Source organism: Sus scrofa, chromosome 17 (genome assembly GCF_000003025.6).
Source record: "Sus scrofa isolate TJ Tabasco breed Duroc chromosome 17, Sscrofa11.1, whole genome shotgun sequence".
In the NCBI taxonomy this organism is placed as follows: domain Eukaryota; kingdom Metazoa; phylum Chordata; class Mammalia; order Artiodactyla; family Suidae; genus Sus; species Sus scrofa.
This window is the reverse complement of record NC_010459.5, coordinates 8,110,768-8,135,512: the sequence shown is the minus strand read 5'-3', so window position 1 is coordinate 8,135,512 and position 24,745 is coordinate 8,110,768. Positions and strand designations below refer to the sequence as shown.

The following is a 24,745-nucleotide window of genomic DNA, read 5'->3' as shown; positions in this document are numbered from 1 at the left end:
CCACAAGCCATACACTCTTTGAAACCCTTCAGATGCCTACATGCATTTAATCCTCACAACACTTTGGGATAGCTACTGTTTTGTCTACATTTTCCAAATGGAGAGACTGAAATAGAGGTTACGTGCTTCATCAAAGATCACGCATCTGGCAAGGAGCAGAGCTGTCATTCAGTGTGGCTTCAGAGTCTGTGCACTATATATAAGGCACTAAGCGTAGTCACAGCACAAGCTCCTTAGAGGATGGATTTCAGAGAAGTATTGCAGGAAAAAAAAAGTAATATTCTGAAGTGCTTAGCACTTGATTATTTTTCCTTTGCTTTCATTTATTCACAACCACTTCCTCTGTGTCAGCCTCTAGGTTTTGTTTCAAGCAAACAAAACTAAACCTGGGTCCCATCCCAAGAGAACTTACATTCTCAGGGAAAGAAGCAGAAAGTTAAGAAAAAAACAGTAAGTTTTCAATAAGTTGTTGAGTGCTCTGAAGGGAAGCGTGGTGTGTAGTGCCACGCTCTGGGGCAGGTCTTTGGGAGGAGACGTGGAGGTGGTGAGACAAACCAGCAATGTGAAGATTTAGGGCAGGGTGTGTTTGGCCTGAGGAACGGCTATGGCAAAGGCACAGGCAGGTAAGGCACTTGTCTCATTGAAGGAACAGAAAGCAGACCTCCATAGCCGTGGATAAAAGAGCTAGCTGGAAGGAGAGTGTGGTGGGGAGTGGGGAGTGAAGACAGAACTGGGCTAACAAATCTGGATTTGAATTTAAAGTCACTGGAAGGGAGTTCCCGTTGTGGCCCAGTGGAAACATATCCGATTAGGAACCAGAAGGTTGTGGTTTCAATCCTTGGCCTCATTTAGTGGTTTAAGGATCCCATGTTGCCATGAGCTGTGGTGTAGGTCACAGACACGGCTTGGATCCTGTGTTGCTGTGGCTGTGGTGTAGGCTGGCAGCTGTAGCTCCGACTGGACCCCCTAGCCTGGAAACCTCCATATGCACCAAGTGTGCCCCTAAAAAGCAAAAAAAAAAAAAAAAAGAAAAAAGAAAGTCACTGGAAGTTTTGAAGTGGGAGCAACATGATTGGACTTGTGTTCTGAAACAGAGATGGACAAGCATTTTCTGTAAAGGGCCGATAGGAGATGTTTTAGGCTTTGTGGATTCTGTTGTGTGGACTGCACCCTCATTATGCGGTCCTGCAGCTGTGGTGCTGAAGCAGCCGTAGGCCATATGTGTACAAATGGCTGGGTTCCAGTAAAACTTTAGTTTTACCAAAGTTTGCACCGCTTATCTTCTAAAACATCATCCTGGCTGCTCTGTAGGTCTGATGAAGATCTGATAATTATAAAGAATCAGAATCCCCTGTGCAGTTCAGTCAAGCATATTCTCAGGGCTGAGTCATGCTCAAAGAAATGCCAATCCTATTTCAAAACATCCTTGTAAAGCAATTGTGAATCTTTTCAGGGGTGCCTCAAAAAAATGCCAGGAAAGAGTTCCACTGATAATAAACAAGCCTTCCTACAATGCTTGTGTATATGTTCACATACAGCACATGCCAAGCTATCCCGAGGTGTTTCTTCCTCTCCCCAAATTTCTCCAAACTCAGCAATGTGAACTCTGATCTTTTCTTGCATTAATTCTTCAAAACTTATTATTCTGTGTTTTCAGTGTTCACTGACTCCATGACACTTTTAAAATTATCTGTAATCCTCAACCTTACTTTTCTTCCTCCATATTTTAATTTATATTGACTATAAGTCTAGTTGTTCCCTTGCAAACAACCTTAACTTCCGTGCCTCTCTTTGCCAATATGATTTTACCAGCAAAATCCTGAACTTGCTTAATCCCAACTCTTTGTGTACTAAAAGTCTCTAAAGATGACACACAAGCCAGTTTCCTGAGCTCAGCCTAAATCAGTGCCCACAAACCTCACCTGACGGTCTCTGCAACCCTCATCCTCACACCTTCCCCTGCACAGTTTGCCGGTTTACACTTTGAAACAACAATCTTAGGTCTTGTCATCTCTCTGCTACCTCCAATATGCCCCCATTGTTTTAATTAATCGGATAATGACATCGTCACATATTTTATTGAGAAAATAGAAGTTTTCAGAAGGAAATGTCTTCCTTTTTGCCCACCATCAAATCCATCTGAATACTTTCATCTTCTGGGAGTCACCTTTGTGGCTCAGTGGTTAATGAACCCGACTAGGATCCATGAGGATGCGGGTTTGATCAGTGGTTGTTCAGTGGGTTAAGGATCCAGCATTGCCGTGAGTCGTGGTGTAGGTTGCAGATGCAGCTCAGATTTGGCATTGCTGTGGCTGTGGTGTAGACTGGCAGCTGTAGCGTCTATTTGACCCCAGGCCTGAGAACTTCCATGTGCTGCAGGTGTGGCCCTAAAAAGCAAAAATAAATAAAAAAATAACTACTTCCTTCTCCATCCATACACGGTACCTTCCTCCTCTCCTGTGATAGCGGGTGAGGGCTCCAGCCTCCATCAAGAGCCTTTCCTTCGCTGGTGCTGTGGGTCTCATCCTTCTCTGCTTCTTAGAATTTTACCCATGAATAATAACCCATTCCCACACCTTTTTTTGGCATTACAGTTTCCCATTCTCTTCTGGATTATTTTTATAATTATCAACTTGTTTTTCACATGTCAGGGCTTAAGAAAACCATTCTTTGAGGACATTGACCTGTAACTGCTGCCATGTTTCTCCTTTCTTCGTTCCACATTTCCTTTACTGCCCACTCCATTTTGGGCTTCCATTACCATCAATCCACAGAAACGATTCCTGTCAAGATCACCAGTGAGCTCATGTTATGTAATCCAATGGTCAAATCTCTGACACCATAACACCTTCTCTCTCAGAAGCATTTGACACCACACTCATCTCTCCTCTTGAAAAGGCTCTCCACAGTATCCCAAGTTTCTGGCTTCCTTTGTCTTACTTCACTGATACCTGTGTTCTTCAATATCTAAATTGCTATCTTCTTCTTCTATGCGTGGCACCTTAATATTTGGGACTCAGAGTTTAGCTAGGCCCTCTACATGTCTGTATTCAAAACCTCTCCCTAGGATGTTTCACCCAACATTGAGGCTTTGATATCATTTAGATGCCTATGACTCTGACATCTGTATCTTCAGCCCAGCCACTCCAGACTTACATGATCATCTGCCTATTTGACACAGATGTCTATTAGAGAGCTCAGATTCAGCATGGCTGAAAGGAAACCTTTATGGATTCTTTTATCCCTAAATTTATTTCTCTCCCTGCCTTTTCATCCACCCAGTTGCTCAAGACTAAAACCTAGAAACTGTCCTTGACGCTTTTATTCTCAGTTTCCATATCCGATCCAACATGGAGTTTTGTCAACTTTATCTCCAAAATTACCTGGTATTGACACACTTTTCTTTTCACCTCTATGGTCATCTCCACATTTCACGTCACTCTCATCACAGCATGGAATGCAGAAACGTCTTGATTGGTATTCCTGTTCCACATTTGCCTCAATTAATAATTTTTTAAAAATAAGATAGCCTGATTTTTTTTTAAATACCTAAAGCCAATCACATTTTATTCCTGGTCAAAATCAAAATCTTTCAATGGCTTCTATTACCTTTAGATTAATATGAATCAAATTGAAATCCTTCATCATAGCCCACTAGATCCTGTTTTCTCTGCATCTTCATCACTGTTTTTCTCCTCTCACGCATGACATTCCAGTCAACAGTCTATCTCTTACTGCATTATTGTCTTGTCACTTCTTGCCAAGCCTTCTTAAGGCCACCCAATCGTGCCTAGGCAATTTTTGGCATTATTACTTTGTATTACTTTTCTAGAAACCTTTGATTATACCTGAAATTATTTTTGTTTACACAAGTATACAAGAGGGGGGGGACTGCATCTGTTGAGTTTCTTTACTGTATCCCAGCACCTAGAACTGTCTAACACCAAGTAGGGACTCAGTATATGATATATGATCCCTTACTCTCAATATACGATCCCTTATTCTCAACATAGGATCCCTTTAATATATGATCCCTTACTGTCTTTGCTTCATCAACACTACATTTCTTACCTTTAACTTAAAGGCTCAGGAATTGGTTAGGCAGAGATAGGCCATTCTTCTGTAGGCAGAAGATAAGAATAGCCCATGATTCTATTAATATTATGAATGAGTAATTAATAATAAATCACCTTTTATTGAATTTTCTAATGTGCTTTTATATATCATCTCATTTAATCTTCCAACCACCTTGGACTGTGTGTTATTATTATTATAATGGGAAACTGTTTTTGCCTCTCTGTTATTGCTTCTCATTTGGCAATAATTCTGGAAAAACCTTGCAGTTGGGTGGAATTGATCTTGCTCCCCTGGAGCAAGTGCTGGCTGGACCTATGACCTGGATAATCAGAATTATTTTTCTTCCTGAAACCACCATTGGTTCAGGGTTGGTCACATGATCCAAGCATGAGTAATTGTTTCTTCCTGGGAAGGTGCCATTTTTGTCTCTGTTGCAGAATTATATAAGACATCTCAGTTTATACTTAAAAAAAAAAAAAAGGAAAGAAAAGAAACAAAGAAAGGAAAGAAAGAGAGAGAATGAGAAAAAAAAAAAAAAAAAAAAAACCGGAACCAGCAACTTTCCCACCATGTGTATAGGCCCTGACTTCTGGCGCTGGGAATGAAGCCAACCTGAAGAAAACAGTCACAAGCACTGGAGAGAGAGAAAGAGCCATTGTTTGACCACAGGGATACTGCTTGAGTAAGTTAGCACTTACCACTTTCAGCACTTTTCAGTAACCTACAGTAGTAAATTCCTTTTCACACAGAAAAGGAACTAATTTGAATTACCTTTCTAAAACTTGCATCCTATAAAATCTTAACTAATACAATTATTTTGCTCATTTTATAATGGAATGGGAGCTCAGAGAGAAATTAAGAAATTTGTCAGAAAGAAAAAAATTTGAGTCAGCCTCTCCACTTTAGGTCCCATGCTCTTATACTGCATTTCAATAAATCAGCACACTCAGAAAATCTTCATGGATAACACTGAAATCTCATCTTCATGAAATACTCCTTTCAAAATTTGATTCTAATGGTAAATAGAATAGATCTGATGTAGAGACTGTTTCAATATTTTTAGTGATTTTTGAATTTTTTTTCCATTTTAAATCCAATGTTTGTATTTTTTTTCTTCCAATGTATATCCAAGTTCCCACGCAGGAGAAATAAATATTACATTAGCGTAATGCTTTGAATTTTATATTTGATTTTTATTCTGGTCTTCTCAAAACCCATTATTTAGTAACTGGAATGAAGCTCAACTATGTGATGGAATTGAAAGTCATTGAAAATTATGTAAAATTATATAGGTATCAAGGGAAAGGTTCATAACATTTAGAAATGGATACAATTGAAGTAAATATGTAAAATTGATTACCTAGAGAGTGTACCATCTTTTTTTTTTTTTTTGCCATTTCTTGGGCCGCTCCTGCAGTATATGGAGGTTCCCAGGCTAGGGGTCGAATTGGAGCTGTAGCTGCCAGCCTACACCAGAACCACAGCAACGAGGGATCCGAGCTGTGTCTGCAACCTACACCACAGCTCACAGCAACGCCAGATCCTTAACCCACTGAGCAAGGCCAGGGATCAAATCTGAAACCTCATGGTTCCTAGTTGGATTCGTTAACCACTGGGCCACGACTGGAAATCCGAGTGTACCATCTTTTATGAAAGTAAAATATAAAAAATTTTCCTCTCCTATACTGGTTACATTTGGAATTACACAAAAGGCTAATGGACTTCTAAGTAGAAAAAAATGGAAGATACATTTTTATTTCACACTATTGGTAAGTATTCCAGAATGCAAAAATCAGCAGACGCCACAATAGCTAATGCAAGAATGAGAAAGGCCAAACTGAAATATTCTTTGATTTATGGGAAAGGTTGATGGGATTCAAAGGTTTAATGAATACTGAATTGCACCGCATTAGCAACCTCACACAGATCTTTTGCTTTTTATAGATGATTGTATTGTCTCTTCTGTTCATCAGATCAGAAGACTTAATCATCTTAGGCCTTTCCCTCTGTTCAGTTCACCTTCCCAGTTGTTACCATTTCAATATAGTCCTTGTGTCTGATCGATTCCTTTTCTTCTGCTTTATTGAGACATAACTGACACAATTATAAGATATTTAAAGTGGACTCTGATGATTTAATATACACGGTGAAAGGATTCCCCCAACTAAGCTAATTAACAAACCACTACCTCACTTACTTACCCTCTTCCCCCCTTTTTGGGGAGAACATTTAACTTCCATCCTCTTAGCAGATATCTGTTATACAATACAATGTTATCAACTGCAGTCATCATATTTTATATGTTAGATCCTCAGATCTTTTTATTTGTAGCCTTTTACCAACCTGTTCTTATTTTCCTCACCCATTATTGATTCTTAAAGTGACTGCTGGCCACTGCCCCTAGTTCAGGATCTCTTGCTTGCTCCAGTGCTATGTCTCATCTTCTTATTAGGCTATGATAGTCTCTGCCTATTACCATCCAGCCTCCAGATAGCTGCTAAGTGATTATTTAAAAGCAAAGAATCAACCATGTCACATTTAGGCTTAATACTTTTAAACCTAAATTCCTATTACTTAAAATGCACAGTTTAAAAATAGGGTCATCCAAAAGTATCTATTTTTAGGCACCTAACTTGGAGATGGGATACAAAGTGGAATTAGCCTTCCCCTAAAAATGAATATAGATATGTGATTGGTGAGGTGGGAAGTTAGCCAAAAACTGGTCCTTTTAATTTAATATGGAAAATGTTATTCCAGAGGGAACCCAAGTGTAATGGAGCTCGGTGGAGAGCAGACCTTAGGTTTTCAGGAAAGTTTCCCGGTGGGATGATGCCTGAGCTGAGGCTTGAAGAAGGGAAGCGTAGATGATTATCTAGGGGAACATAGGAGCAGGAGAAAATGTATCAAAGAGCAACATCAAAGGGCTAGGTGTCTGCACTCCTCAACATGGAGGCCAAGAGTATTTACAAGCTGCCCCCCACGCCATCTACCTTAAAGTATCACTTTCCAGCACCCTTTTCTTTGAAAATTTTCACCCCTTTCCTTAACTGCACAATCTGATTTAACCATCAGGAAACTCTCTGGAAAACATTGTATACTTTTATGCTTCCATCATGCTATATTCTTTTCCTTAACTGCTCCCAGTCCTAGGTCTACCCTTACCCCAGCTTCACCTAATACCCATTTCCTTCCCACCCAAAGGTCACGTGGAGACATATCTGAAAATGCTTCAGATCTGATAAAAATTTCCCTCAAATTGCTTATTTAGATGTATATGAAATCCAATACATCCTTTCCCACATTCCCAAAGATTTGCAGACTATTCCTTCTGATGTTTTCATACCTTGCTAAAATAGGATTTCCAAGAGGCCGAGAGTTATTCTTTCTTTCTCTCTGAACTTTTGGTGTCTAGTACAAATCCTGGAACTTAGCACTCTTGACATTTTGTTGATTGACCAAGTGAATATCTGCAGCATACATGTGAAGGATGGAAGGCTTAAAAATTATTCCTTCAATTACCTAGATGTGTACTATAGCTTGGAAACTTTAAAACAATATTAGTAATATTCAGATCCCCTTGGAATTCTCCTTGATGGATGTTCCTCTTTTGCACCTTCTTATATTACTTTATGACTTTGAGTTGAATAACAGCCTTATATGTGTAATTAATAAAATAATGCAAACAGTTTGTGTCATTATCTTTCAGCCTACATATTATAATGAATAATTGTTATGTTTGATGTGTTTGGTGGTACATCTTCCTTCAAATGACTTTTAGCTCAAAAATTAATTGTATATCTCACTGCTCCATTCATTCATCAAACATACAGAGATCAGTAAGAATAGACCTTCCTTGTCATACATTAGATTCTCAGACTTCATTCATTTTATAGATGAAAGTTGTATCTTTTGCCAACCTCTTCCCCCCCCCACCCCTACTGCAGACCTTGGTGACTAGTTTTCTCCTATCTATTTTTACGTTTGATTTTTTTCTTAGATTCCACATGTAAGTATTCCCATGCAGTATTTGTCTTCTCTATCTGGCTTATTTCATTTAGCATAATGCCCTCAAGGTCCATCCATGTTGTCCCAAGTATCATGATTTCCTTCTTTCTCCTGGCTGAATAATATTCTGTTGTCTGTATATACCACGTCTTCTTTGTCCATTCATCCATCGATGGACATATGGTGACTGCAGCTGATAACACTGTATTGTACAATTAAAGGGACATGCAATCCAGTAGACAACACTAGGAAAGAAGGCTGAATTTCTTCTATTTAGTAGAACTTCTGCCTACGGAGAAAAGGATTCCAACTTTAGATCATTAGCCTGGAATTTCTTTGATGGGAGATTCTCCAGATTGTTGGAGGTTATTGTCTGGAGTTTCCTGATCCCCACTTTAGTTATCATGGAGAAGGCATGTGAAACTTGGGCTATGGCAGGATATCCTGGAGGGGAGCTGATGCCTCTGTCTGTTTTTGCAGAGTACACTCAGCCCTCTGTATCTGAGGGTCCTGCATTCAACCAACTGCAGATCAAATATATAAGGAAAAAATTCCAGAAATTTCCAAAAGGCAAAATTTGATTGCTATGTGGTAGCAACTATTTATTTACCATTTACATTTATTTATAAATATTAATGTAGCATTTAGATTGTCTTAGGTATCATAAGCAATCTAGAGATGCTTTAAAGAATGTGCATAGGTTACATACAAATAGATGCCATTTTACATACAGAAACTTGAGCATCTTGGATTTTTCTGTCCCCTGAGGTCCCGGAATCAATCCGCCAAGAATACTGAGGGAGGATTGTATCCAACACACAGGCTAAGAGAGAATAGGCCTGAATTTTTCAATCTCTAAATTCTTTTTTTTTTTTACACTTTTTAAAAATTATAGTTGATTTACAGTGTTAGGTCAATTTCTGCTATACAGCATAGTGACCCAGTCATACATACACATACATTTTTTTAGGAGTCAAGGTTCCAGCCCCCATCCATCACTTTTTTGTTCTCCGCAAGTGGATGAAATACTGACCTGATTGCTCACATTTGCATTTTAAGTTAAGTGTGTCTCCTTAGTTCCTGACTCTGTAGAGCTGGCTGGATAAGAAAGCCAGTAGAAATCTTTTTTCTTTTCTTTACCTTTCCTTATATGTAAATACTGGTTGCTTTAGTTTCTTGTGGCCATCTGGTGGTAAGATTCATTCCTGGGGGAAAAATAGATGCCACTTGGGTCTAGTTTAAACCATCTGCTCAGTTCACTTTACTCAGTAACTGAGTTTTTGTGGTTTAGCCTAGTTAATAATTAAATGACATTTTGACTTCCTTTTTATTTGTGCCACTTACATATCCCCTTGGAGAAGGAATATGTCCTTTTATACTCTGGACAAAATCATATCTTATTGCTCTTAAAAGAAACTTTATACTTTATATGCTTTATATGCTCCTCCATCAGTGAGGAGTAATAAAATCATACTTGGTTATAGATCTATACACATTGGTGTAATTACACAATCAGAACAACTAAACATTCTATTTTGCACTTTTCAAATTGTTTCATGTTACATGTGACTGAATGGATCATAATTAGCAGTTTATATGAGATTTTTCTCCCTTCTTCACTACAATTGACTCACAGACATGACCCGTGTGAGCTTCATGGAGATCAGGCCACGGTCCCAGAGATATTCTCATATTTGTCCTAAGTCGGAAAGCTTTACCTGAAAGCCTTTTGAGGCATTCAAAAGAATGGAAATCAATGATTTCTCTTCAGGGAGAAATGGGTAGGAATTGGAGCAACTATTACATATAGCAAAAGCTCTTGAGTAGAGCTATTGTTAGACTATAAGATAATTATCAAGGGAAACATTAAGCTCCTTCATTAAAGATGTGCAGAAATTGTCTTGGTTAGACAGAGTCCTTCCTGAAAAGCAATAACAGTATTGCTTTTATGTAATGCAAACATATCACTCAATATTTTTCAGTACCAAAATACTATACCACATTAATACTTTTATGGTTACATTTGATACTACATTTACCACGAAAATTATAACTTAAAAACCTGTTTTTCTCCAATATAGGCAGTGTAAGTTATGTCTCCTTTTTTTGGTACAGTTGATGATGGGCTCCATTATCTGAAGTGTGCAATAAACCAACTGTTTCATTATGCTGATGACTTGATTGACAAAACTGCTAACTTCACAAAATGTAAAGGTTTATACATAAATGGAGAGAGACTAGATTCTAGATTAGCCTCTTTACCTCAATTAAGAAAAATCCTCACAGGCCCATGTATTTACTAAAAAATTGTGTATGTTTGTGTGTTTGGTCATTAACTTCACAAGTCATTTACACTATTTTGAATATAAGAGGCCAGTTTGCTTCTATAATACAAATATGCAAAACACTTCAGTTTTCTCTTTGTTTCCTCAGAAAAGAATTTACCTGCCTTAATTTCCTTTTCATCTTTGAAGTCCCTTTTTTCAGATAGTTGATCACATTCTATGATTGAGTGGTGGCTTTGCACATTCACAGGTGGTTATTAAAAATTGTGCACTTCATTTCAGTTCCAAACCTCAAATAATACAAAATTTCTAGTTATTATTATTCTACAACTTAGCATTTTCTAAAGATTTGCTGCTTTATAGCTGCATGGGTACATAATATGGTAAATGTTTTCACTAAGATAGACAAGAATATGAAAAGCATTAACACAATTTGTCCTCTGAACATCTGTTGATTTTTTGAGGTCCTTTGATGTTCATAAATAAAATACTATTTTATCTATCAAAGATTCACTTGACTTTTCCCATATTCTCTTTAGCAAAATTTTTAAAAAATTATTAAAGTATAACTGTTTTACAATGTTCTGTCAATTTCTGCTGTAGAGCAAAGTGACCCAGTCATACATATATACATTTTATGCATATCTTTTTCACATATTAGCTTCAAAATGTGAAACACTATCCATTGAGGGTATATAACTTTTTCATACTTAATATAATATTGCCCAAATAAAGTTCTTAAACTTCAAATATTATGTTACAAGAATCAATGACTGAAAATATAAATAATTCACATGCGTGTGTGTGTGTGTGTGTGTGTGTGTAGAGAGAGACATGTCATAACTTCTAAGATGATATGAAAAACATGTAGATTCTTTGTGCCTATCTGATGAATAGGCATTCAGACAGAGAAATGATTTAAGATAATATTATCTTTCCTAACACAATGAACATTCAAAAATGTACCCAAATCCAGATGAAGTATTTAGAATGTTGGAAGGAAAAATGGTCATTTGTTTTCTTACACTTGTACTCTATCCAGTTCAAGATTGGAAGCAAAAATTATAAACCACTGAGAAATTGCTATGTTGGGTCATAGAGTCTAACCTCAAATTACAGACTATCTTTATCCTGATCATCATCCCATATTTACTACCTAAATTATTTCCAGAAGCCAAATCATTCTTCAGTAGTCAGTTAGGCACATAGGAAGATGCCTACAAAGTTTAAAATCCCTGAAGAATCCCAGGCTCTGTGCGGGGTTGTTTTTCTGTGCTCTGCTGTGCTCCATGTCTTTACTCCACATCCTAGATGCATCCACCCAACTGAAAAACTGTCATAGCCAGGCTTCTGCCATGTGGGCTCTCCAGCTTTTAGTCCTGCAATGCTGGGACAGTCTTCTCAGTCTTAGGGTATGGTCTCGACATTGTGCTCTGTACCATACCTGGGTGTAGTAACAAGGTTACTAAGTCAGGACGATAAACCAGTTCTGCAGCCTGGGTCTCTAATAATAAAGAACAAGATAACTTATCTTCCAAAGAGGAAAAATGCTTCCTGTGCTGCAGTTTTCCTCAATATACCCTTTAAAATAACTGTACAAAAGCCATGTATTTGGATTAAAATAGGAAATGTTTATTTAATCAACAGATTCTGGATGTTTATATGCTGTCCTATAGACCTCTACAAAAGTGAGGTTTTAATAAGAAAAACTGTTTTTAGGTATCATCTTCCATTTTCTAAACCATTTTCCTCTGCATGTTGAAGTTTCATGGGTTTTGAGATAGAGATAGATATATGGAAAGTTCTACAAAGATTTTTGACTGGGTTGACACATGATAACATATTTTTGCTTTCAGATATTGTTTCACTTTGATTGAAAATTACAGTCTAATATCCTTATGGTCTTTGCTTTTCCTCTTGTTTCTTTCAACCTCCCACCTTCCATCAACTTGGAACCTCCCCAGAGTAGACCACAAGTCATGTGCCCAAACAAATGAAAACATCAGGGTTTAGAGCAGAGAAAAGTTTATGGCATGGCCATGCAGGGAGATGGGCAGCTCATGCCTCTCAAATAACCCAAACCCCAGGACCAAAATTGCAAAGCACATTTAAAGACAAGTGAGGGAGGGGGGTTGTTGGTTCTTGCAAAGTTCTTGGTGTGAAAATCCTTTCTTCTTGCAACTGCCCACAGAAGTCAGGTCATGATGTTCCTGTAAACCTCCAACAAGATACATGTTATACTTCAGAGAGGAGCTAAAGCAGAGGGTAAAGGCCCTAAAGGGTCCTGCTCAGTTACAGAGAAAATTGACATTAAGGTTTTTTATTTCTTTCCAAGAATACCTTTCTTTTTTTCCTCCCTCCCTGTATAACTCCTTTCTTCCTCCCTTTCTCTTTTTATCTTTCTTGTCTCTATTTATTCCAATGTTCAAAAGAATATTAAACAAGTGTTCACATTGGTATACAGAACTCACATTTTCAAATATTGTGCATGGGAAATAAATTGAACTTCTAAGGGTTAGACAAAGCTTAGTTTGAGCCTTTAAAAATGTGTGAAAATGAAGAGTGCTAATTAATTCTATTCAGATGTGTATGTGTGGAAAATGGCTTTATAGTATTCAGCCTGTTTGCTGAGTTTGTTTTTTTTTGCACATCAGAGTGATAGTTTCAAAAGCTCTTTTGCACCAATCAGTAACAGGCCACAACAGTAAAATGAAGCTTTTGTTTGCTTCATTTGATTCTGCCTCAATTGCCTTCTCTCAGATCCTGTCAACATGAAGAATGAAACCCAGCCAACGCTGGATCAAAACATACAGAAAAGTTCCTGTAACAGAGAGAACTGTTCCGGTGCCCAGTTTGACCCCTCCAACTTTTGATTTCTTCTGGATCCACTCTAGCATCTTCTAGTGATAAAAAGGCAGTTCTTGTTAGGTTCTTATCATTGGTGCTTGCGAGTTAAGAGGAGAGAAAGAGGAAGCATTTTATGTGCCTCCTGAGTACGGCAGTCTTGGAGTGGGGTTGCAGGTTACCAAGAGCTTGAGTTCAACATCTTGCTGTATGCTTTTCAAAAAATGCTTCTTTTATATAGCTTAACTGCTGAGCCCTCAGGGCAGCCAGCTGGAGCACCCTGGTTGAGCAAAGGTCATGAAGGGGTGAATGGAGCATAGGGAAATCTTTTAATACACACTTTATATACTTCAGATCACTAATGGAAGCTATACAAACATATCAATTTGAATATCTACCCCTGGGGCTATATTTCTGTTATGAGTTTTCTGGTAAGAGCAGGGATCAAAACACTAAGACTGAAAAAAAAAAAGTAAAGAAAAAACAACGAAGACTGTTCTTTTAAATATACCTAACTGATATGGAAAAAAAATGGATAAGTAAGTATTGCTCACTGGTTTTATATATTTTAAGTTAGACAAAGAAAAAATAACCTTGGTCTCATGTATGTCATCAGGAGAGTAAATAAGTTATCAAAAGGTAAAAAAGCAACAGAGAAATTACCTAAGGAAGAAATGCTATATATGCAACCTTCCATTAACTTTATTTTTGTGGCACATGTGCCTTGCTTTGACATTATTTTGAAACCATTCAGATGATGTCAAAGCCACCATGTTTAAATAAAAAAATAAAAAAGTTCCTTAATGGGGCCGCTTTTTTTTTTTTTTTTTTTTTTTGTCTTTTGTCCTATTTTTAGGGCCACGCCTATGGCATGGGGAAATACCCAGGCTAGGGGTCTAATCAGACCTACAGTTGCCGGTGTAGGCCATGGCCACAGCAGCACCAGATCCGAGCTGCGTCTGCAAAGTACACCACAGCTCATAGCAACGCTGGATCCTTAACCCACTGATCGAGGCCAGGGATCGAACCCGCAACCTCATGGTTCCTAGTTGGATTCATTTCCACTGCACTCTGACGGGAACTCCATAATGGGGCCACTTTTTAAAAAGCTTAAGGGTATCTCAATAGTTTAATATGTCCCCAGATTTTTATACATCTTATTTTATGTAATTATCAGATGGTCTTGCAGGGAATTCTTGTCACTTTTCATTTTATATAGGAGAAAGCTAGTCTCACAGAGGTTTGAGCATTTGGTCCCGGTCACAGTGTTAGTTAGTAGAGAGTAGACCCAGGACTGAAGGATTTCTTTTCATATCACTGAAACTCTTGTATATTTGGAAATTATTTTTTAATTTTCCATTTTCATTGAGCTATAACTGACATACGGCACTGTGTTAGTTTAAGGTATAGAGCATAATGATTTGACTTACCTATATCATGAGATGTTTACCACACTAAATGTAGTGAACATCCATCAGGTCAGTTACAAAAGAAAAGGAAAAAAAAAATTCCCTTATGATGAGAACTCAGGATTTACTCAACTTTTGTGTATAACATACAGCAGTATAATACTGCCACAGTACCTACAAAAGACAGATTGACTCAGAGCAGTTTCCTCTAAGACTTTCTCCTTGACCACTGACATTATCTGTATGTCTCTGAGCCGTCTCCACAGTGAGCTTCAGCAGCTCATGAAATTGAAAGGATTATAGTGCTGGATCATTGAAGAAGCAGGGTGTCCAGGAGCATCAATTAGCTGCAATGTGCTGGTAAAGAAGGATCCAGTGCTTTTCTGACTCTTCCAGCATCTGCAGATACATTGAGCTTGGTTCAGCCCTGCTGCTCAGATGGAAGTGAATTGTAAGAGAGATTTTGACCTTCTATAGCAAGATAGTAAAGGTAAAAGGAGAGAAGTATTCTAGGCAGCTCATGCAAACTTTCCATCAAATGAGAAAGAAGATGCCTATATGTAGTAGCTTCTTAAAAAAAAAAAAATAGGAATGTACAGGTATACAATAATATGAGAAAAAAGCACAATGTAAAACACAATTCAAGAAAGCTTGATGCTTCCTTCTTTAATTAAAATTCACCCATCGACTCTAGTAAAAATATAATTCCATTGGTAATGGAGCAGAAATTAAAACTCATGGCTGGTGTTTTATGCGTTTTGCTAAATTCACCAAGTATCAGTGACTCTTTGAACTGAACAATTTTATCCCTTTGGAGGCAAATGCTTGAATTGCAAAACATCTTGCATTTCGGTACTATGTAGCCATACTAGAAACAGTAAAACACAAAATGAAAGAAAACAAAAATGATCACAAAGACAAAGGTGTTCTTATCTTCTAAGGAAATTCCACAATACAGAAGCAAGAGAGAATTTTTTTCTCTGTTGCATTCATATCAGTGCATAATATTCTGATTACAACTTATTAAAACTGACATATACTATTTGTGAGAAAACGAGACAGGAACAATAAGGTGAGTGGTTTAAAGAAAATGAAAAGCCTTGTCCTCTAGGAAAACCACCCTTCCTTGAGAGATAAAGTGTTATAAGACCAGCAGCAAGACTTATAGTCTAAGCTGTAGGATCTGTAAGCTCTGCCTCTTTCTATGTGACTTGGGGCAAATCGCTAAGCCTCTTTGAGTTTTGTTTTCAATATGCACTATAAAGGGAGAAATAATACAAATGAGAGTGTAGACTGTGAGACATTACTGATACCAGGTTCTGTTATTACTGTTTATCGATAGCTATCTGCCCTCTCATATTTCAATAACTATAAAATCTATAGACCTTGTATCACTGGCACTGTGGAAGGACTTGTTACAATATTCTTGCCCTTAACCATGCAGTATATTTTTCTCCATTCTTGCAGCTCAAAAAGTTCAGAGTTATTCTTGGCACCTTCTTGGAGGTATTACCCAAAAGCCACTGAGTGGAAAATGATCTAAAGAAACTGCCCATCCTCACCCCATTACCTTCTCCAGGACAGCAACAAATACCTGCATCTCTCTCATACTCACACCTATTACATCTGTGGTCACCAGAGAAGCCTTTGTTTCCTGGACCATCTGAGATTCCTGCCACGTTATTCTCTTAGCTCTCTGGCATAATAAGGAATTTTGATGTAGCTCTTTTTCTGCAATTCAGACTTCAGATAATAGAAATTTCCTGAGGGCCGCTCTGCCTAGCTCCTACTGTCATGCATATTTCAAATAGCAAAATTATTTCAGTGCAAATATGAGACATTCCTTTAGTGTGTGTGTATAGCATGTGAGAAATGCAAGAAGTGAAGTGAATGGTTGTGGTTTTTAAAAAGCAGCTAAAATGAGGAAACAGTATTAAAATCTGGTTGGCATTATGAAATAGACCTACAGAGGAAATGCTAGTTTAAAAGGAGGCTCAGCCCTGTTCTTAGAGCCCTAGAAATTCAGGTTTTTCATGATGTGTCTGAATCTGCATTCTCCTCCCCCATGTCTCCATCCTGTTCCCCTCCCACCACCAGTCTGATTGAGCTTGACCAGCAGCTGCTGACTCAATCCTACACTGGCTGCACATGGTTAGAGGAATGTTAATTATTGCCTGTAATCTGCATCGTTTCCTGGAGAAAATGACAAGGGTAACTAGGCTCGTTTAAGAAATATAGACATTTAGAGAGGTAAGTGCTGCACTCAAGGGCACGGGCGTTGTGTGGGCACATATTTGGGCAAGAATGTGGGTCCTCCCATCTTCTCCCCTTTGTGGGCACCTGGGACAGAGATCCACTGGGCAGAGAATGTTAGCACCCATGTTCTAAGGCTCAGGGATCCTAGCAAGCATCTATTCTTAAGGAATCTGAGGTTTGAAGAGACTTAAGTCATTTGCCTAGTTTAACAGAGACAGTAGAAATTTATTGGAGGAGCAAAAGGAAAGCAAAAGTTCTGAATTTTTACCTTAAGGAGAGTCCTTCCTTAAAACTGTAATTAGTTTTAAGAATTTCCATTGACATGAACACATATTCATCCTTTGCTCCCGTTTCTTTGGGATCTGCAGCACGGATGAAGCTCTAGTCCCTGCATTATATAGATGCTGAAAAACAGCTCCCCAGTTGCATTCTCCACTCTCGGGGGATGGCTGATGCTCTCCCTCTGGTCCTGAACATTTTAGCTTTCCTTAAGACTTGATAAATTAGGGAACAAAAGGAACGCCTTCTGCATGACAGCAGCGCTTTGGGGAGGCTGAACATGTACCTCTGACTCAAGGCTGAGTTATTATAAGAAAAACAGAAAAGGAAGGAAGAAGGTTTTAATTTCCTACTACTGAAGACAGTTTGTCAGGACAAGAGGCAGACACACAGACGTGCACAGACTTGCACTTCTGTTCAGCAATGGATAGGGCAAGGGTTTCACCCCTGTTGTCTTCAATGCATGGCCTGGAATACGCAATGACATGGTGTTTCTGGAACACAATTCAGTTTGAAAGGCCAAGAAAAGGTGATAGGTTTTTAATGCACTTTGGGGTATTTTCAAGCTTTCCTTCTATAACCAGAATGGAGATGTTCCTGAAAAGCTGTCTATAGAGGGAAAAACAATCTGGTTAAAATTCCATTATGTTTTTCTGTGGCCTGCATTGTATAATTGAAGATGTCTTCAAAACAGAAACAGATCGTTGCTTTGTGTGAGGGAAGGAAAAAAAAAACAGCACACATCAGATTTCAGAGAAATAGAAGGAGAAGAGCATTTCTACTCTCTGAGTAAGAAACAAGTCACTTTCACGTTCAAAGTTCCTTCTGCCCATACTCCTTTCCCTTTTTCATAAAAGCAATCCTTCTGGTCTTTCTGCCACCAGAGACATCTTCCTGAATTGATCTGATCTTGCATATATTCTCAAGATCAGATTGATATTGCTTTTTTTTTTTTTTTTTTTTTTTTTTTTCTTTTTAGGGCTGCATCTTCAGCATAGGGAAGTTCCCTGGCCAGGGATCAAATCGAAGCTGCAGCTGCCAACCTACACCACAGCCACAGCAACTCAAAATCCATGTTTGCAATCTACACAACAGCTCATGGCTGCAACCTACACAACAGCTCATGGCCACGCAGGATCCTTACCCACTGAAGGAGGCCAGCAATAGGACCTGCATCCTCATGGATACTAGTTGGCTTCTTAACCCACTGAGCCACAAAGGGAACTCCTGGATTGCTTTGTTTTAGTAGAAAATTTGAACTTAGTTCTACTAGCTCCTCATCTCCCTTTCCTCCAAATTGTCAAATCAACTTGCCCCTGTAAGTCTCACTTTTAAAAACCCTATTTTTAATTCCATAGTGGCTTGACACAATTATTCTCTTTTGCCCAGACTATTCTACCCATTCTTCAATGTTCTGTCCATTCTTCCATGTCAAGTTGAGCTGCTAGATCTTTCAACAGTAGATTTTCTTGCATGAAAAGAATATGGCCATCCGGTCAGGACCTGCTGCATGGGTGTGAGACACACAAAGTCCAATGAGGCCCCATATTCAGAAATGGCGCCTGCCTGGTTCAATGCTCTGCTCTGGCCATCTTGAAATTTGAACAAGGGCCTCTCTATTCTCATTTTGCACTAGACCTCCAAATTATACAGTCAGGCCTTCCTCTGAAACTCCTTAAGTTAGCAATTTTATGTCTCTGCTCTAACAATCCACACTGTGGTTTTGAAGTTATTTTGTGCAGAGTTACCCCACTTGAGAGGGAGCTCTGGAAAGTCATAGACCTCCTTTGTGTGTTTCCACAGGTACCTGGAAGAATGGTTTTCTCAGAGTAAAGATGTTGATGAGAAGGCAAGAAAACTGCTCAGAACTCTTCTAGGAAAAACAGAAGAGAGCCAACATCTACAGAGAATAAAGGTAAAAAAATTAAAAAGTTTTGCGACTTAATATGTAACAATCACTTGTGCTTTGAATGCAAAGGAAACCCAATCTAATTCTCACAATGTGAGGAATAGGGACTATTAGGATTTTGTTTTCCAGACGAGGAAACAGGGGCTTAAAGAGGGAAGGTGGCAGAGGGCACATAATGATCGGCAGAATTAAGTGTCGAAGTCAGGTTTGGTTCATAAAAAAAATCAATGAGTCTATGTGAAATTTTCAAGCAATTAAAAAAAAAAAATTCTGGGAGTTCCGGTTGTGGCTCAGTGGTAACAAACCCAATTAGTATCCATGAGGATGCGGGTTCAATCCCTGGCTTTTCTCAGTGGGTTATGGATTGCTCATTGCTGTGAGCTATGGTATAGATCTCAGACAAGGCTCGGATCTGGCATTGCTGAGACTGTGGTGTAGGGCGGCTGCATCTCTGATTCAACCCTAGCCTAGGAACTTCCATATGCTGTGTGTGTGGCTCTAAAAAAAAAAAGACCAAAAAAAAAAAAAAAAAAACCCCAAACAAACTAAGCATATTCTTTCTAGAACAAAGGCCAAGGCAACAAAATTGGCCTCTCTAGCAGTCCCAATCCTGAATTTATAAAATTTCCCTACACACACCCAGATTTAAGTAGTCAAACCAGTTTCTAGTAAGAAAACATTTTTTTTTTAGTTTCTGCCAAGATTTTGCTAAGCATGCCTGTAGCCCTTTCCCCTCTCCTGCCATCTTTGTATTTTAGTTATCTTTTAGCATAAAATTCAGTATGTAGAGAGAAAAAGTGTTTCAGGTCCTGAAAGACAGAAACTCTAGGAGAAAGCAAAATTGCAAAATCAGCTGAGCAGGCAAACCCAGCGAGAAGTCAAGCCCATGTCAATTCAGACAGATTCACAGGGAAGGCCACGGTTCTCCATCCTCCTCCAGGTATTCACAGGCACCCCAAATCCAGGGAATCTGACTGCCAGGGATGAGGGTGAAAAGACATTTTACTGAGTTGTGTCCATTAGCACTTTTTACTCATTGATGGTTCAATTATTTTTTCCCATAATGAATGAAGCAAACCTTCTGTTCTGCTGCTTAATCCAAATTTATACCATGGATGAGAAGCATACAATGCCTTGAATACATTACTTTAAGAATTTGCATTAAACACATTAGGCTATTTTCCAACACAAACATACATATGCCATAGCCTTGGATATGTATTAATTTCTTCAGCACAAGGGAGATGTTTCAATAAAAATGTCTCTGAGTCTGTCTTTCACATTTTTAAGCTTTTGAAGTGTTCAAAATCTTGAGCCTTTTTAGATTTGCTCTCCACCTCTATCCTTTTCAGTCAAAGATACAGCTTTTGAACAATTATTATCATATCCCTGAGATTCCTGGGGCTTTGTGTTGTTTTCAACATTATTTTTGAAAATTCTTAAATAAATTTCTTTTTTTCTCCTACTCCCCAAAAGTGTAATATCAAGAAATAAGAGGTTTGGTTTTCTACTTGGACAAAAAAACTATACTGATACAGCATATATCCATTTTTGAAATGTTGCTTTAAGCTATCTAGATGCATACTTATTTGCAACCCATGACAATCATGATTCCGTTACATAGTAATTCCTACGTAACTCTAAGTTCAAGCTAGACTCTTGTGTCATAGTCCCAGTTGGTCCTTGTTGGATATCTTTTTGATCCTAATTTGGACACTTAAATGCATGCATATAGTGCCTGATAATGGTCAAGTTGTGATTCTTATATCACAGAAATGTTGACTTTGTTTGTGATGGAGAATTTACAAGAGGCATCAAATCTCTTCCTTACCGAAGTCTTGAGTCAGGAGGTTTATAGTTTTTCTAGCTGACAAATCATTTGGAAATAAAATCTTTTTTAAACTACAAAAATGAAATTTATTGGATTTCCCCTTGAAATAGTAAACAGATCACAAAGTGCCCACAAAAACTGCCATATAATGAACAGCTATAATTGTTGTATATATTTTTATTTGTTTGTGTTTTTTTTGTCTTCTTTTAGGGCCACACCTGTGGCATATGGAGGTTCCCAGGCTAGGGATCCAAATGGAGCCGCAGCTGCCAGCCCACACCAGAGCCACAGCAATACCAGTTCTGAGCCGTGTCTGCGACCACAGCTCATGGCAATGCTGGATCCTTAACCCACTGAGCGAGGCCAGGGATCAAACCCGCAATCTCATGGTTCCTAGTCGAATTTGCTACCACCGTGCCACGCTGGGAACTCCTGTATATACTTTTACTAATGTCAAACCAGTCGTAATCCAATCTACATCCACATTTGAAGATGATAATAAGTCCAAAAATCTATTTCCCAGTCAGATATTGAGTAATTCATTTGTCCCCTTATCTGAAGGACAATACATTATCGGAAGGAAATCTGTCACAACAAATGAGAGTAGAACCTAAGATTCTTTACACCCAGAAATAAAAAAAAAAAAAAAAAAAAAAAAGAAAACCTGTACATTATGCTGTAAAAACCATTCTGGAAGAGAACTCACATTTTTTTTTTCTTTTTTTGACCACCTCTGTGGCATATGGAAGTTAGGGGTCAAACTGCCAGCCTACACCACAGCCATAGCCACAGCCACGCCAGATCTGAGTCACATCTGTGACCCACACCACAGCTCAGAGCAACACTAGCTCCTTAACGCACTGAGCGAGGCCAGGCATCAAACCCACATCTCGTGGATAGCTAATCCACTGAGCCGCTACAGGAACTCCAAGAAATCACACAATTTTTTTTCAGCATCCACCTAGTATTCTTCTAGGTGCTGCAGATGTTAACTAACTTAACCTTAACAGAACTGACAAGCAGGAATTCTTCTTTCTCTCCGCAGACAGAGAAACCAAGGCTGAAATTAAGTTACCACTCCCAGACAGGACAATAAGTCTGATTTATCTAATTCTAAAACTTAAATTCTTTTCACCATACAATGGAAAGAGTCATTTTGATCTTATAATTGCTTCAAGTCTTTTAGCACTTTGATCTTTAGCTTCATAAGCAAATGAGAAATGTGTTATTCTATAGGTGTTAATCCCTACATGGCAGATAATAAAAGGTTTTAATTTATCTATGAATTCAGTAATGGCAAAATGCGTAATAATAATCTGGCCATAATGAAGGATAACTCCTTTTAGCACTCCCTGCAAAAATTCAGACAACGATTTATCTTTCTTTTCTGATTCTTTATCTATAGGTGATATTTAAATTGAAGTCATCAGCAGATCACACTGGGAATCAGTTGGTGCCACAAGGCAAAAATCCATCAACCGTATTAGAAGAAAGGTTAATAGTCACCTTCACTAACCCCAGCTTTTGTACCAGGTTTATTATCACCCTTGAAATAGAATCTGCACAATCAATTTCAAATACTAGAGCATAACACACACTCTACAGGGAACCCATAAAAGAAAGCAGAGAGGCAATAGCTCTACAGATAGGAAAAAAACGCAATTTTGATCGTGTGTGGAAAACATCAAATTAAACGTGGTCCTTGGTATTGACTCAGCAGACCAGCTTCTCCCATCATTCTAGCTGAAGTTAAATCTTCTGCTCACTCCCTGGAGTGAGGCCTTGACCCCTGTGGCCCCCCTTGCTGGCAATGCAAAATTGAACAGGTGCTGGCTTCAGGGGAAGCTTGTGATTCATTTCTTCAAATGTGCAAAATAATGCTTATAGGAGAGTGCTCATAAACAGCTTATAATTCAAAAAATCAAGAGGAATGAGGTTTACAAAATTTCTTCTTTTTCCTCTAATTAATCTCAGATTTGATGAAAAGATCATTTTAGAAAGATTTGTTTTTCTATGTTCCCAGCTTGGTCTTCAGTCCTCTTATCAAAGACTTGTTCTCATTTGCTTTCTTATCTCTTTTATTTCTGCATAGTGGTCGACCCCAGTGGTCTGCTTCCATAACACCCAAGCTGAGGCCATGATAGGGTAGAGAAAGACCAGAAGCATAGAAGGTAATGTTGAGAGGGTCAAAGTTATCAGAATGGGTTAGAAAAGGTGGCCAATTTACTTACCACTGGCAGACCCCAGCTGTACTCTGGAAATCTGGAAGATAATACCAATGCACAGGTGCCAAGAAATTCTAATACTGCAGGGAAGACCAGCAATTTAGAGTCATTATTTCACCATGTGACAAGTGCCAAGGATGCACATTTTAGGTGGATAAAGTTGTCATAGTTCTGTAGTATTTGAGGATAGCAGATTTGTTGAATGAATGACTGGATGAGAAAGAAGTATGAATTCCATAGGCAAAGGCAGAATGTCGGCAGGAAGCACTGAGAGGGAATCTTCTACCAGTGTGATAAAAGTTCACTGAAGCCTGAGCAACCAAGTGGAGCTGACATTTCCTAATTACTGTGTGCTTGGCACCATGTCAGGTACTTTACGTGTAAGATTTATTTCAATGCCGACCACCACCCTACCAGTATCTTCTGGTGGCCAGACTTGAAGATGATGATGCCAAATGCTCCTCGCCTCCTGGAATTGGCATCCTTGTGTGCTCTCCTCTCACAGCAAACAGGGCTGACTCACGTCCACAATAGGATTTCATACAAAGGATGGTGTGTGACTTTGAGTCTAGATCACACTGCTATGTGGCCTCTGCCTTGCTTATTGTTGGGTCACTCTCTGAGGGAAGCCAGCTCCATGTCATTAGGACACTCAGGCAGTTCTATGAAAAAGACCACATATTGAAGGTCTCCTGTCAACCACCTGAACTGGCTTTTGAGCCACCGGAAAGTAATTTTTCCAGCCCCATTTAAGCCTCTGATGACTTCAGTCTCCTGACTGCAACCTCATGAGAGACCTTGTCTAGTAGACCCTAGTTCTAGGAACCCAGCTAAGCCACTCCCAGATTCCTGGCCCCTAGAAATTATGTGAAATAATACTTTAATTGTTTAAATTGTTGAAAGCCACTAAATTTGGGGGTCATTTATTATACAGCAGTAGATAACTAATAAAACCTTTATTACTCTCATTTTACAGATGAAGAAGCAAAAGCTATGAGAGCTAAAGGCATAAAATACTAAGACTTCCCTCTGTTCAGTAGTTGCCGTGGAACACATAGGCCATGGAAACTGGATAAAGTATGACACAGGAGCCAAGGAGGAGAGTAGCCAGTAGTGGATGAAGAGGCAAAGTTCACTTATTTATTCATTTATCCAACAAATAAAATCTTGAGGATCTACTAGGCACCAGACACTGTTTTAAGCCATGAAGAAGCAGCAGTGACCAACATAGATAAAATTCTCTGCCTTCTTTGAGCTTTCATTCTTGGAATGATGGGTGAGTGCTGATAAAAGAACACATGAAAAGGTAAATAATGAAATTGAATACAAGTTGAAGGAGAAGCAGGCCTAGGGAAGAACAAGACCATGAGGAAGGCAGCCTGTGCTTGCTTACTTCCTGCGCAGAGAATTCTTATGACAAATTCTTTTATCTGAGGTTTCCTGAATGCGCTGCTCTGAAACATGAAACATGTTAGACTCAAGTCATTTTTCTCTTTTGTACACTCATGTACCCCATGTGCCTAAAGCTAAGCCTGGCACATAATACATATTTCGTAAATATTTATTGCAATAATTTAATGTTGCCGAAGAATAAAACTTTTAGGGAATTTGGCTGCCTAAGAAGC

At 38.6% G+C, this 24,745-nt stretch overlaps 1 long non-coding RNA gene across 1 annotated transcript; it reads left to right on the top strand.

Annotated features, from left to right (window-relative positions):
- On the top strand, window positions 16,495–24,203 carry LOC106506594. Its single transcript, XR_001301998.2, has 3 exons — window positions 16,495–16,870; window positions 18,959–19,070; window positions 24,097–24,203. It is a non-coding gene; the product is annotated as an uncharacterized LOC106506594 (long non-coding RNA).